Source organism: Paramormyrops kingsleyae, chromosome 8 (assembly GCF_048594095.1).
Source record: "Paramormyrops kingsleyae isolate MSU_618 chromosome 8, PKINGS_0.4, whole genome shotgun sequence".
Classification (NCBI taxonomy): domain Eukaryota; kingdom Metazoa; phylum Chordata; class Actinopteri; order Osteoglossiformes; family Mormyridae; genus Paramormyrops; species Paramormyrops kingsleyae.
The window spans coordinates 37,787,825-37,803,291 of record NC_132804.1 but is presented as its reverse complement, the minus strand read 5'-3'; positions in this window follow the sequence as shown (position 1 = coordinate 37,803,291).

Sequence of the window (15,467 nt, the reverse complement as noted above, 5' to 3'; positions counted from 1 at the left end):
GCACTATGCTTCTTCCGGTCTCCAGGCATCCTCTCACAAAGAGAGAGAGAGAGCGAGAGAGAGAGAGATTACATCAGCCAAAGCCTGGTCCTGCCAAGTAGACTTAAGGTGAAGCATTTTCAGTGTGAAAAGAATAGGACTGGAGGTAGTTTATTTTACAAGTGTGCGATTTTTACAAAAAAAAAATCTTTTTTTTTTTGTTATATTGTCATTACATACAGAAATTAACAGAGCCAAATACATGAACAAAATAGATGTTTTAATATCACTTAATACTCTAAAAGCAAAAACAATGTTCCTGGTTCTGTCTTTTTAAAGTGAGTTACAGCTTCTGTGTAAAATTTTTTAATATATTCACGATTCACAACTAACAGGGAAGAAAATAGGTACCACAATTGTAAAACATCAATGTTGTGCTGGGACAGTTTGGTGACTTCACACCCATTGTTCTGTTTTTTTCACCTCAGCATGGACAGGAAGTGACGGGACCCACTACTTGCAGTGGCGAAAGGAGAGAAACGAACTTTCCCTGGCAACATTCAGCAAAGCTGTGCTCCTTGGCAACATCCAGGAGGCTGCTGCCAGTTCTGTCCATGTGATTATTTTCACCAGAAGAATGTCAGGACAGATTTGCACTGCCATGGAGCTGCTTTGAAAGCTTGTCCACTAATCTCAAACCTTCCCCATCAACCTGGAAGAGACCAAACTTGTTCGGCAGAACTAAAAGATTTCCTTCTAATGTAAACAGTTATGTTGCTATAAAATAAATTTTTAATATGTGGATTGAAACATATTTTTATTGATAATATAACAAGCAACAAAGTATTAAGGGATACAGAAAATAGATCCTAGATGAGATTTATGGAACACCTCCAAAAAAAAAAATCTTAGTTGATGAGTATATATGGTACAGATCCAGTACAAATTGAGAAAGTCAGAATCAGCCCTAATGAGTAACATAACAATAGTCAATGCTACAGGAGTTAATTAAAATAAAACACCCTATTATTTGCTATATCTATTAGCTTATTTATATTCACGTATCTTGGCTAAAGTGTGAAAAAATACACATGTACACAAAAACACATGTACACACAAGTACACAAAAGTAAAATTGCACATGTTTATGTTATTACCGTTATAGATACCTAAAATGCTCTTGTCTATGTCTCAGTTGACATTGCAATTGCTGGGAAAGCAGTTGGGCAGCGGTCTTGGAATTTTAATGATGATGAGACATTATGGATTTTAGCTGCTGGATTTTATAGCGTAAAAAACAAAAATGTGCTTAACAAATTGTGATTTTTTTTGAGAACTGTAAAACAAGATTAGGTTTCCAGACTTGACTGCTACTTCTTGGTGTCTGTCATTGAGCTAATCCCAGCCACTGCAGCAGCATCAAGGACTTCAAACTGTTGAATTTTGATGATTCACTGACACAAATCTTTAAGATGAAAGGAATAAAGAGACAGGTAAAACCACCTCATCATAACCAATGAAATTACAGTCTACATATACTGTCTACCTTACCAGTAGTTATTACTCTCTTATTATTGAGCCATCTGCTGTTAAAGATGTGTAACTCCTAAGGTGTCATTAAGTGAAGTGTCAATAAAAGTGCAAATAAAAGGAGAATTTATTTTTAGTGTAAATTGTGTAATGCCTTTTTTGAGTCCACAATCCCTACTGCCCTGTCCATTCAGACCAAGCCCCTCCTCACAAGAGTTTCAGTGACACCAGTTTCACATTTTTTAATTAAACCAGGGGGGAAGATAAGGAACTCCCCTGAAGGAGGCTCTTTGTGAGATAATGAGCTTGCTTGTTATGGAACTGTTTGCTTTCTGTGCTTCCTACTGACCCCTGCTTTTTGAATTCTCACTTGTTTTCTGCATGTGGACAGGCATCACAACCCTGGGTATGCTCCAGCTATCTCTGCCAAGCATGGCCAGTTAATGGTTTGTGTTTAATCTCACCCAACATGGAATCTCATCACTTTATTTATGGTTATGTGAAAAACTTTGTAAACCCATTGGAATTATCTGGATTTCTGCATTATGAAAAATATATGAAATATAAAATTAATCTAAAGCATAATAAAAAAAGAAGCCAGACAGCATTACATTTTACATTGTTGTACCTGTAATGAGGTATGGCATAATAACTGTAATTAATTATTATTAATAATCTGAAATTTACTTTAAGCGTAACAAGTATTACTTGCTATTATATTGGACATTTAATCATTACGAAACTGCATTCACTCTCCTGCTCTGCTCTGTCTATGATAGTTAATGTAATTTAAACAATGCAGTTTTTGCATATGGTATATTTGTAATTTTAAAAAACAATCTATATAGGGTAGTCACTAGTTGTTAACTAGTTGTAACTTCCAGACTGGACTACTGTAATGCCCTCCTGTCTGGTTGCCCGTCTGGATCCTTACATAACCTTCAGCTGGTAAAGAATGCAGCAGCCAGAGTTCTCACAAACACAAAAAAATTTGATCACATTACACCAGTCTTATCCTCCCTTCATTGGTTACCAGTTAAGTCTCGGATTGACTATAAAATACTGCAATTAACCTATAAAGCACTGAATGGCCTTGCACCAGAATACCTTAGTGATCTGTTGACATCATACAACCCCCCGCGCTTGCTTCGTTCTCAAGGCGCGGGATATCTGTTAGTACCTAGGGTAGAAAGAGCTACGGCAGGCTGCAGAGCTTTCTCCTATAGAGCTCCTCAGCTGTGGAATGGTCTTCCACCGGATGTGCGGATTTCAGGCTCACTCTCAATATTCAAGTCTAGACTAAAAACACACCTGTTTAGTTTAGCTTATAGGAACACTACTTCTAACTCTAGCTAACTCCTCATTCCCAGTTAGACCTATAGTGTGAGGTGTAGAGCTGGGTGGGGATCGGTGCCATTGGCTTTGGATAAACTGAATTGACAGTGCTGTCACTCTAGCTTCACAATCGCTTGTGGGATTGGAGTGCTGTCATTTCAGGGACTCCCCATGCCTACATTCCCACCTGCCTCTCCCTCCTACTTATGCTGCCATAGCCATATCTGCCGGAGCTTGCACATTGCACTTCATATTGCACTCATCTAACTTTTAGCACTGCCTATAGTCTCCCCTACTTTGACTAATTGCATATTTTATTTCCCCTACTCCTCCTGGGGGGGGTGCTGCCTGGAGACCCCAATCTATCAAGATGTCCAGCACACCCTGCAACATGTGATGTCGCCACTACCAATGACGTCCGTGCATCCAGCTCACCGTTCTGCCTGTGTCATCTTCCATGTATGACCCGCTGCCTGCCTTCTGGTTGCCTGGCGATTGGAGGGAGCGTTGGCACCGGCTGTCATCTCCCCCCTGCTCCCCGTTTGTGTCTAAAATTTTACTGTATTTGACTCTCCCTGCTGGCCCCTGGAGGATGGGCTCCCCCTTTGAGTCTGGTCCCTCCCAAGGTTTCTTCCTTCTCGGGAGTTTTTCCTTGCCACTGTCGCCTATGGCTTACTCACTGGGGGCTTTGGGTGGGGATGCTGTAAAGCGCTTTGAGAACATAAGAACATAAGAACATAAGAAATTTACAAACGAGAGGAGGCCATTCGGCCCATCAAGCTCGTTTGGGGAGAACTTAGCTAATAGCTCAGAGTTGTTAAAATCTTATCTAGCTCTGATTTAAAGGAACCCATGGTTTTAGCTTCCACTACAATAGCAGGAAGACTATTCCATACTCTGACTACACGCTGTGTAAAGAAGTGCTTCCTCAAATTTGTTTTAAAATGTTCTCCCGCTAATTTCCACTTATGGCCACGAGTTCTAGTATTTAGACTAATATTGAAATAGTCATTTGGCTGAACGGCATCCAGACCCGTTAGAATCTTATAGACCTGAATCATATCCCCCCTTAGCCTCCTTTGCTCAAGGCTGAACAGATTCAGTTCCGCTAACCTCTCCTCGTAAGACATTCCTCTAAGACCAGGAATCATTCTCGTAGCTCTTCGTTGCACCTTTTCTAAGGCAGCAATGTCCTTCTTGAGGTATGGTGACCAAACCTGCACACAGTATTCTAGGTGGGGTCTTACCAAGGAATTATATAAGTGTAACATCACCTCCCTTGACTTAAACTCCACACATCTAGAGATATAACCCAACATTCTGTTCGCCTTTTTTATTGCTTCCCCACATTGGCGAGAGTGGGACATGGAAGCATCAACATACATACCGAGATCTTTCTCGTAATCAGCTACCTTTATTTCAGTGGAACCCATAAAATATCTGTACTGTATATTTCTGCTCCCTGCATGGATTACCTTACATTTATCTGTGTTAAATTTCATCTGCCAAGTATCAGCCCATTCGCTAATTAAATCCAGATCCCGTTGGAGCCTCTCTGCTGCTAGATTAGTATCTGCTACCCCGCCCACCTTAGTGTCGTCTGCAAATTTAACCAGTTTACTGTATGTATTCGTGTCAATATCATTAATGTAAATTAGGAACAATAGTGGTCCTAAAATTGAACCCTGCGGTACCCCACTATAAACGGAGGCCCACTGTGACATAGTGCCTCTAATAACTACTCGCTGCTTCCTATCAGTTAGCCAGTTTTTGATCCAAGCTGCCACAGTTCCTAAAATTCCTGCAGCTTTAAGCTTTAACAAGAGCCGTTTGTGGGGGACAACATCAAAGGCTTTCTGGAAATCTAAGTAAATCACATCATAGGCCTTTTTGTGATCAATTTCACTTGTAGCTTCCTCAAAGAACTCAAGCAGATTCGTTAAGCAGGATCTACCTCTCCTAAATCCATGTTGGCTATCCTTTATAATGTTATTTGCATCTAGGTAATCTACCATTTTCACTTGAATTATAGCTTCCATTATTTTTCCAGTAATGCTAGTTAAACTGATTGGCCTATAGTTTGCCGGATTACTTCTATCCCCTTTTTTGAATATGGGTGTTATATTAGCATGCTTCCAATCTGATGGTACCACACCCGCAGATAACGATTTCTGGAATATTAAAGTCAAAGGTTGGCTAATAATATCCCTCATCTCTTTCAAGACTAAAGGTAAGATGCCATCAGGCCCCTGTGATTTATTTATTTTGAGTTTAGCTAGGCTTAGTATCACATCAACCTCAGTTATACATATATTGGTCATAGACGATGCTGTATTCGTATTAATTGGTGGTAAGTTACTTGTGTTCTCTATTGTGAACACCCTTGAAAAATAATCATTAAACTCATTTACCATATCAATTTCGTTATCAATTATAAGGCCCTTACTATCCTGTAAATTAGTGATTTCAGCTTTTAGTGCTCTCTTGGAGTTAAAATATTGGAAGAAACCTTTACTGTCATGCTTAGCCTCCAATGCAATTTTTCTTTCTACATCCCTCTTTGATAGCCTAATGTCATTTTTTAACTCTGCCTGTAGACTTAGATACTCCTGCTTGATTTTGAAATCATTAGTTATTTTCCAGTTGTGGAACAGAGCCCTTTTCCTCCTGACTTTATTCTTAATTTCCTTAGTAAACCACCTTGGTTGTCGTTTCCTAGATTTAGTTTTGCTGGAAACAGGTATGAAGTCCTCTTGCACTTGCAACAATGTGCTTTTGAAAAATTCCCATGCCTCTTCTACTGTTTTGCTATTTAACTCTGTCCAGTTTACAGTTTCTAATTTCCGTCTCATACCATTAAAGTTAGCCTTCCTAACATTGTATACTTTTAATTTAGACTTTGCTCTTTGGACACTAAAATTAACCTCGAATTTAACCATGTTATGATCACTACCGTACAATGGGTCTAAAACCTCTAATTTTCCAATCCTATCCTGGTTATTACAAAAAACGAGATCAAGAAGGGCTTCTCCCCTGGTAGGAGTATTAACAAACTGAGTAAAAAAACAATCCTGTACTAATTCCACCATCTCAAGTTCATTTACAGAAGAGCCAGAGACTGTGTCCCACTGTATCCCAGGTAAATTAAAATCACCCATAACCACCACATCATTTTTATTACTCATAATCCTGATATCATCATATAATATTCTGCTTTCCTCTACAGCCACATTAGGTGCCCTATAACAAACCCCGACAATTAGGCCATTTGAATCTTTAGCATCAAGTTTGATCCATACAGCTTCTGAATTTTTATTTTTATCAGTGAGATCCCTTGCCTGCAAGTTTTCTTTTACGTATACTGCAACACCACCTCCCTTCTTGCCTATCCGGTCTCTACGGAACAACGTATAACCATCCATATTATATTCATCACCATCATTGTCACTCATCCATGTTTCAGTTATTCCTATAATGTCGTAATTGTCTGAAGAAATTAAAGCCTCTAAGTCGTTAATTTTGTTTCTAATACTCCTAGCATTCAAATACAGACCACTAATGGTAGGCCTTTTACAGTGTCTACTTTTAATTTTTATTTGGGCTTTCCGTCTCTCCCCACATAAATTCTTAACTGACCTCCCTGCCCCCCCAGTCCCTAGTTTAAACATTCCTCAACTATTCTGCACATACGCCTCCCCAATACACTGGTTCCCCTATGGTTCAGATGCAACCCGTCCGGCTTGAACAGGTCCCACCTGTTCCAGAAGGTCTTCCAGTGCCCCATAAACCTGAACCCCTCTTTCCTACACCACCATTTTAGCCACGCATTTAATCCCCTTATCTCAGCTAATTTTGCCTGACTTGCACGTGGCACGGGAAGTATTCCAGAGAATACCACCGTGGATGTTCTGCTTCTGAGCTTATCCGCGACTTCTATAAATTTATCTTGCAGAACAGCCCTTCTGCCCTTTCCTATGTCATTGGTGCCAACATGCACCACGACCACTGGATCCACCCCGGCTGGGGCCAAAAGCCTGTCCACTCGATCTGGAAGGTCCCCTACCTGGGCACCAGGCAGGCAAGACACCGTACGGGACCCTCTATCACGGGTGCACACATAACTATCTACACCTCTTATAATTGAATCCCCAACTACCACAACCTCCCTCCTACTAGGGTTAGGTGGCTCCTTGGTGCCCAAGGGCCCACCTGCCTCCCCAGTCTCTTCCGGCTCTAAAGCTGGAAGCACCTGAAAGCGGTTAGAAACCGTTACTTCAGGTGATGCCGCCTCTGTGAACTGTGTACGTCCTTTTCTACCTCTACGACCTACGTTCACCCAGCTCTCTCGACCTACCTGTTCATCATTCTCCCCCCTCCCCGCTTGTGACGTACACATAGTCTCCCTAGAAGGCGTATTAACTCTCTCCTTTAACTCATTGCTATGCTGGATGAGAGCCAGCCGCTCCTCTAGGTCACGAACCTGGACCATGAGTGAGTCAACTAACCCACATCGCTCGCAGACGAAGTCCGACTGGACGCAAGCATCCAGAAGGGCAAACATCTTGCAAACACAACACTGAGCTGGCCCCATAATTACCTAACTCACTATGTTCCCGTCCTTTACTCCCAGCCCAGTATATTAATAGAGAATATATAAACTTTTAGTTGATCTAATTAACGTATAGTTAAAACAGAGTGCCGAGTACACTAAAACACTAAATTAACACTTGCGTTAAATCGGTACTTTATTATAAATTATCCGGCAGCGTCAGCGATAACAACCTTTAAATTTAACTTTTAAAATAACCAAATTTACAATTACTTACCCGAGATTAACTTCCTGCTGAACCACGTTTAGCTTAAACTAAAGCGAAGTTGCTCTAGGGAGGCCAAAAAACCACAAAAACCCTCTCAAAGCAGGCTACTGCCGGAGCGGGAAAAAAAGTGGAAAATGTCCTCCCGGCCCCGACCGGCGACCGAGCAAAGCTCCGGAGCAACTGACCTTTTAGAGTTAATGTTACCGATGTTCGATAATATTACCCGCGGGTGTTTGATGCGAAGGACGCAAACAGAAACGCCACTCGCGCCCGCGGCTGTCGGTAACACTCACAAGGACAGACAAGTACACACGTAAAAATAAGAGTAAAAAATAAAAACAACAACAACCACCCACGTAACCGTGCTGGCACACAAACGCTCAAATATACTTTACAGATAATTCAAATCAAATCAACCGCTTCAACAGGCACACAACACAACCCGTCTGGCTTGAACAGTACAGCAATCCCAGCAGCCCCAGCAGCCTCTACAGCAATCCCAGCAGCCTCTCAGGAAGAGCCTGAGTATAGCCTGACGATGTAATGTTGTGATAATGCGCTATACAAAAATAAATTTGTTTGTTGTTGCTGTAAGTATGAAAGATGGACGATCCATGCACAGCATGGGAGGCACTGAAGGGGACACAAAATGACACACAAATTTATAAACGAAAGGACCGCGAGGGCTCAAAACCAAAGACAAGGAGGATCCAAAAAGTAGCTAAAAGAAGCATCAACATACACACCAAGGTATCGGCCCAGTCACTAATTAAATCAAGATCCCGCTGTAGTTGCTGAGCCGCTAGTTCAGTATCTGCTACACCACCCACCTTGGTGTCATCTGCAAATTTCACCAGTTTACTGTATATATTGGTGTCTATATCATTTATGTAAATTAGGAACAATAGTGGTCCTAAAATTGAACGCTGCGGTACCCCACTATGAACGCAGGTCCACTGTGACATTGTGCCTCTTATAACTACTCGCTGCTTCCTATCTGTTATCAATCCAGGTCGCTACAGTTTCTAAAATACCTGTCGCTTTGAGTTTAAGTAAGAGCCGTTTGTGGGAGACAACATCAAAGGCCTTCTGGAAATCTTAGTAGATCACGTCGTAGGCCTTTTTGTGATCAATTTCACTTGCAGCTTCCTCAATGAACTCAAGTAGATTCGTTAAACAGGATCTACCTCTCCTAAATCCATGTTGGCTATCCCTCAGAATGTTTTTTGCATCCAGGTAATCTACCATTTTCACTTGGATTATAGCTTCCATTATTTTTCCAGTAATGCTAGTTAAACTGATTGGCCTATATTTTGCTGGATTACTTCTATCCCCTTTTTTGAATATGGGTGTTATATTAGCATGCTTCCAATCTGATGGTACCACACCCGCAGATAACGATTTCTGGAATATTAAAGTTAACGGTTGGTTAATAATATCCCTCATCTCTTTTAAAACTATAGGCAAGATGCCATCAGGATTTATTTATTTTGAGTTTAGCTAGGCTTAGTACCACATCAGCCTCAGTTATACATATATTTGTCATAGACGACACTGTATTCGTACTAATTGGTGGTAAGTTACTTGTGTTCTCTACTGTGAACACCCGTGAAAAATAATCATTAAACTCATTTACTATATCAATTTAATTTTCAATTATAAGGCCCTTACTATCCTGCAAATTAGTGATTTCAGCTTTTAGAGCTCTTTTGGAGTTAAAGTATTGGAAGAAACTTTTATTGTTATCCTTAGCCTCCAATGCAATTTTTCTTTCTACATCCCTCTTGAACAGTCTAATGTTATTTTTTAACTGTACCTGTAGATGTAGATACTCCTGCTTAATTTTGAAATCATTAGTTATTTTCCAATTGTGGAACAGAGCCCTTTTCCTCCTGACTATATTCTTAATTTCCTTAGTAAACCACCTTGGTTGTCGTTTCCTAGATTTAGTTTTGCTGGAAACAGCTATAAAGCCCTCTTGCACTTACAACAATGTTCTTTTAAAAAATTCCCATGCCTCTTCAACTGTTTTGCTATTTAACTCCAGTTTACAGTTTCTAGTTTCCGTCTCATACCATTAAAGTTAGCCTTCCTAACATTGTATACTTTTAATTTCGACTTTGCTCTTCTGACACTAAAATTTACCTCGAATTTAACCATGTTATGATCACTACCGTCCAATGGTTCTAAAACCTCTAATTTTCCAATCCTATCCTGGTTATTAGAGAAAACAAGATCAAGAAGGGCTTCTCCCCTGGTAGGGGTATTAACAAACTGGGTAAAAAAACAATCCTGTACTAATTCCACCATCTCAAGTTCATTTACAGAAGAGCCAGATACAGTCCCACTGTATCCCAGGTAAATTAAAATCACCCATAACCACCACATCATTTTTAGTACTCATAATCCTGATATCATCATATAACATTCTGCTTTCCTCTGCAGCTACATTAGGTGCTGTATAACAAACCCTGACAATTAGGCCATTTGAGTCTTTAGCATCCAGTTTTATCCATACAGCTTCTGTACTTTTATTTTTATCAGTGAGCTCCCTTGCCTGCAAGTTTTCTTTTACGTATACTGCAACACCATCTCCCTTCTTGCCTATCCGGTCTCTACGGAACAACGTATAACAATCCATATTATATTCTTCCCCATCATTGTCACTCATCCATGTTTCAGTTATTCCTATAATGTCGTAAGTGTCCGATGAAATTAACCAGGCAGGCAAGACACCGTACGGGACCCTCTATCACGGCTGCACACATAACTATCTACACCTCTAATAATTGAATCCCCTACTACCACAACCTCCCTCCTCCTGGGGGTAGGTGGTTCCTTGGTGCCCAAGGGCCCACCTGCCTCCCCAGTCTCTTCTGGCTCTAAAGCTGGAAGCACCTGAAAGCGGTTAGACACCGTCACTTCAGGTGATGCCGCCTCTGTGAATTGTGTACGCCCTTTTCTACGTCTACGACCTACGTTCATCCAGCTCTCTCGACCTACCTGTTCATCATCCTCCCCCCTCCCCGCTTGTGACGTACACACAGTCTCCCTAAAAGGCGTGTTAACTCTATCCTTTAACTCATTGTTATGTTGGATGAGAGCCAGTTGCTCCTCGAGGTCACGAACCTGGACCATGAGTGAGTCCACTAACTTACATCGCTCGCAGACGACGTCCGACTGGACGCAAGCATCCAGAAGGGCAAACATCTTGCAAACACAACACTGAGCTGGACCCATAATTACCTAACTCACTATGACCCCGTCCTTTACTCCCAGCCCAGAATATTAATATAGCCTATTTAAACTTTCAGTTGATCTAATTAACGTATAGTTAAAACAATAAAGTACCAAGTACACTAAAACACTAAATTAACACTTGCGTTAATTCTGAACTTTTTTATAAATTATCCGACAGCGTCAGCTATAACAACCTTGAAATTAAACTTTTAAAATAACCAAATTAACAATTACTTACCCAAGACTAACTTCCTGCTGAACCACGTTTAGCTAAACTAAAGCGAAGTTGCTCTAGGGAGGCCGAAAAACCACAAAGAACCCTCTCAAAGCAGGTTACTGCCGGAGTGGGAAAAAAAGTGGAAAATGTCCTCCCGGCCCCGACTGGCGATCGAGCAAAGCTCAGGAGCAACTGTCCTTTCCGAGTTAATGATACCGGCGTTAGATAATATTACCCCGAGGGTGTTTGATGCGATGGTACGCAGACAGAAATGCCGCTCGCACAACGCCTGCAGCTATCGATAACACTCGCGCTGTCAATTGACAAGGACAGACAAGTACTCACTTAGACTGAGAAAAAAATAAAAGATAAAAATGAAACAACAACCACCCACGTAATCATACTGGCACACAAACACTCAAATATACTTCCAGATAATTCCAGTCAACCGCTTCAACAGGCGCAAAACACAACACAAGTGCACACAGGAGGGATCAGCTCCCTGAGCCTTAACCAAGGCTTCCCTTGTGGAGGGAACCTCAGTAGTCAACAATGGGACGAGCAACGGAGGTATCGAAATTACACAATGAAGGGGTATCTGAAGGAGAGTCGGACATAAACGCATCAGCTAGATCTATGTCCGCAAATTTACACCTTTGGGCACGGGTGAGCACACAGGCCGAAAACACCTTGGGATGTTCCACCGCAACACCATCTGAACGCAACATCGGTTCGGGAATGACTTCGGGCAGAGGAACAACTCTTTCTCCCATGATGTCTGTGAGGGACCAAGCAGTAAGGCAACACAAACACAGGAACTTAATTAAAGAAATAGGGCTTTATTAACCCCCAAAATACAAACAATAACAAACTCAAGACCTTAATAACTGGGCCCATAAAAGAGGTCAACAAAAAAATAAACAAAACTTAACATTACAAAGCAAAGTCTTAACTGAAACAAACTGACCTTCTAATAAAGAGACATGAGGGAACATATATAGCGGTTTGGCCAAACCAATTAACACACAAAGGGGTAAACCAAATAATCACTACATATAATTAAACAAAACAAAACACAACTAAACCCCAACTCCCCACTCTTGCCATGGCAGCACATGGTTTGCTCCTGCTCCAGGGGTTGTCCTTTTCAGAGATCTCCGCCCTCAGCCACACCTTTATGCTGCATAGAAAAAACCATTCCCCACAACCAAAGTAACTGCAAACCAAATGATTGTCTAAATTAATCATTGCACACAACCCTACAATATCAAAATATACTACCCCAGCCACAAAAGGCAAAAATCAACTAAGATCTATGAATCACTGTAAATAAAGCAAAAATACAAAATAAATCAACTAAGGATGCAAGCATATATCAGGTCTTACTGTGTGGCTGTAGCCATCACAATGTCATTCCCTAAAATAAATGAAACACCCATAACGGGATGGCGAGTCTGGACTGCAACACGCACAAAACCAGAAAAGTCAGGAGTATTTAGGTAGACATTATGCAGAGGAACAGCTGTCACACACAGATCGATGCCTTGTACAAGCACATACGACATTTCGTCGAGAAGGACAACTCCTTCCATTAGGAATGACTGGGCAGCACCCGTATCCCATAGGATAGTCACGGGGTGTCGCACACCAGTCTCACTGAGCAAAACCGAACTAGAGAACAAAAAGGCAGGCTCCACCACTTGAGATAGGGGTGAAGCACTGTCTATACCAACTACACCCTGCACCTTTTGAGTCATAGCACGGGCTTCCTTTCATTTAAGGGCCAGAACGACCGAAATAAGGTGACCCACCTCATAACAATAAAAGCATTCTCTTTTCTCCACAGGTGGTGGAGACGAAGTGGACGAAGGAGGAGGTGCTACCGGATGGGGATGAACTTTTTGGGGTAGCAGAGTCGGCGTGAACACAGTCCTATGAGTCAACACGAACTCATCAGCGAGGATGGCAGCTTCAGCTAGAGAAGTGACTTCCTGCTCATTTAAGTACATGACAACATGATCTGGAACATAGTTTTTGAACTCTGTTCCTGGTGTGACTTGGGCAGTTGTTGTGGCCATCCTGTACCTGTCACGTAGGTGTGATATTCGGATGTGCATGTTAATTAATTAATTGATTATGGTTAATTGAACATGCATGGAAAACATTGTTTAAACCCTTTACAATGAAGATCTGTAAAGTTATTTGGATTTTTACAACATTATTGTTGAAATACACAGTCCTGAAAAAGGGACGTTTCTTTTTTTGCTGAGTATACATACATTTGTGAATTTCCAAGTGTACATGAGAATGACTTGTCTTCATTATGGGTCATTCTGTAGCTTTCATTTAGGTGTATTATCCGTAATAAACAGCAGCTGTCACTTTGATCAGCTGCAGTTTTGAAAAAAAATCTTACACATTAGGGATGCTTGATTTCCCCTTGAGAAAATGTGATGCTGGTGTCAAATCTTTATGTAAACACCAGACACGTGGCAACAACCATTGAACAGAGCTCTGTGTGTGTGCATGTTTGCTGTTACTGTGAGGTAATTTTACAGCATTAGCATAGACTATGGCTAGAAAGGAATAAAGAAACATATGAAAAGAAATCTCAAATATTAATATAGTTTTTAAAATGTAATTTGTGTTCAACTATTGCTGAAACTTACACTGCCCGGCCAAGTCACAATTTGAATATATATCAACAAATACTTAAGAGCCAATGACTGGATCATTATTACAGCTCAGCAACATTATGCAGCAATAAAGTAAAGTCAGCAGAGTACCTGAATCTACTGAATGGCCAGGTTACACCTTCATCCATCATAAATGGATTTTTTTCTGCTGGCATGGGCATATTCCTGGACAAGAATGCCAAGATTCATTGGGTTCAGGGAGCACAAGGAATCATTTTCACGCATGACTTGGTTACTACAGAGTTGTGACCTTAACCTTATTGAAGGGTTAGGGTTAGGGTTAGGGATGTGCAGAAGGAGGCTTTTTGGAGTGGTTCAACTCATTTGTCAATACAGGATCTTAGTGAGAAATGAATGCAAATCTGGATGAAAATAAAGGAAGAGATGTTGCATAAGCTTGTGGAAACAATGCCATGACAAATGTGCGCCATTATCACAGCTAAAGGTGGTCCAACTAAAAATTCAAATGGCCTCTTTTTTTTGGCCAGCAGTGTATTATATTAATGGGTATGTCCAACTTCTCAAATGTGTGGATTTGCTACTTTTTCATGTACATTTTTCCCTAAATATACCATTTTTGGCTCTGCAAAGTGGAATTAGCATTTTTTTTTTACTATTGTGTAATATTTTATAGAATAAAAAGTTAGTCAGATTTGTCTTAAAATCTCAGGTTTGTTAATAAGAATGCATGACAACATAAATTTCCCAGAAAAAAATAAAAATCTAATGACTAAAATTTTATCTAAAATAATAAACTTTTGTGACAGGTGAATATTATATTACGATGGAATTAACAATAATTAAGAATAAACATACACATTTTGATGCATACAAATTGAGATGTTGGTCTGTGTGAGTGGGTTTTCTGTACATTGTGGTTAGATTTTGGAACAGTGGTGTTGAGGGACAGCTATGGGGCTATTATTGTAGCAAAATTATTTGCAAATGTGTATGGAGAGTTGTGTGACTGTATCTCAATCTATGTGTGCATAATCAGATTTTAAAATCTGTAAAAGAATTTGGAAATGTGTACTAAGATTTGCAAATGTGTAATATGCATCATTGTTGGGTGATTCATTCAATCTCATTGCTACAGGTGTATAAAATCAAGCACTTATCCATGCAATCAGGTTTACACACACTCATGAAATAATGGGTCATTATGAAGAATTGTACTGTCATAGGTTGCCACTTTAACAATAAGTCAGATCCTGATTTTTTTCCCTGCTAGATATTCCACGGTCAACTATAACTGGTATTATTGCGAAGTGGAAGCATTTAGAAACAACAGGAACTCAGCCACAAAATGGCAGACCGCTTTGGAACCATACTCCCACTATGACATAAACGCACAAGTCGTCAAGCACGATGACGTGTTCCAGTTAATGAAAAATTATGACACAGAAGACCTTTTCATCAAAGACAGGTAGTTTTTGAGCATTATGGACTGACACATTCATAAAGACACAAAGAACAACTGGGTAGCTCCCTTGCCATTTAGAATGCCTTGAGAAAGACTGCCGAGCAACTACAAGCAAGCCCTAGAGCGCTTTAACGCTTTAACTTTAAAAAAAAAAAACCCGAGTTGAAAGAGCAATTCGTCACATTTATGGAAAAGATCTTCCATAACTACAATGCTGAACCAGTGACTCC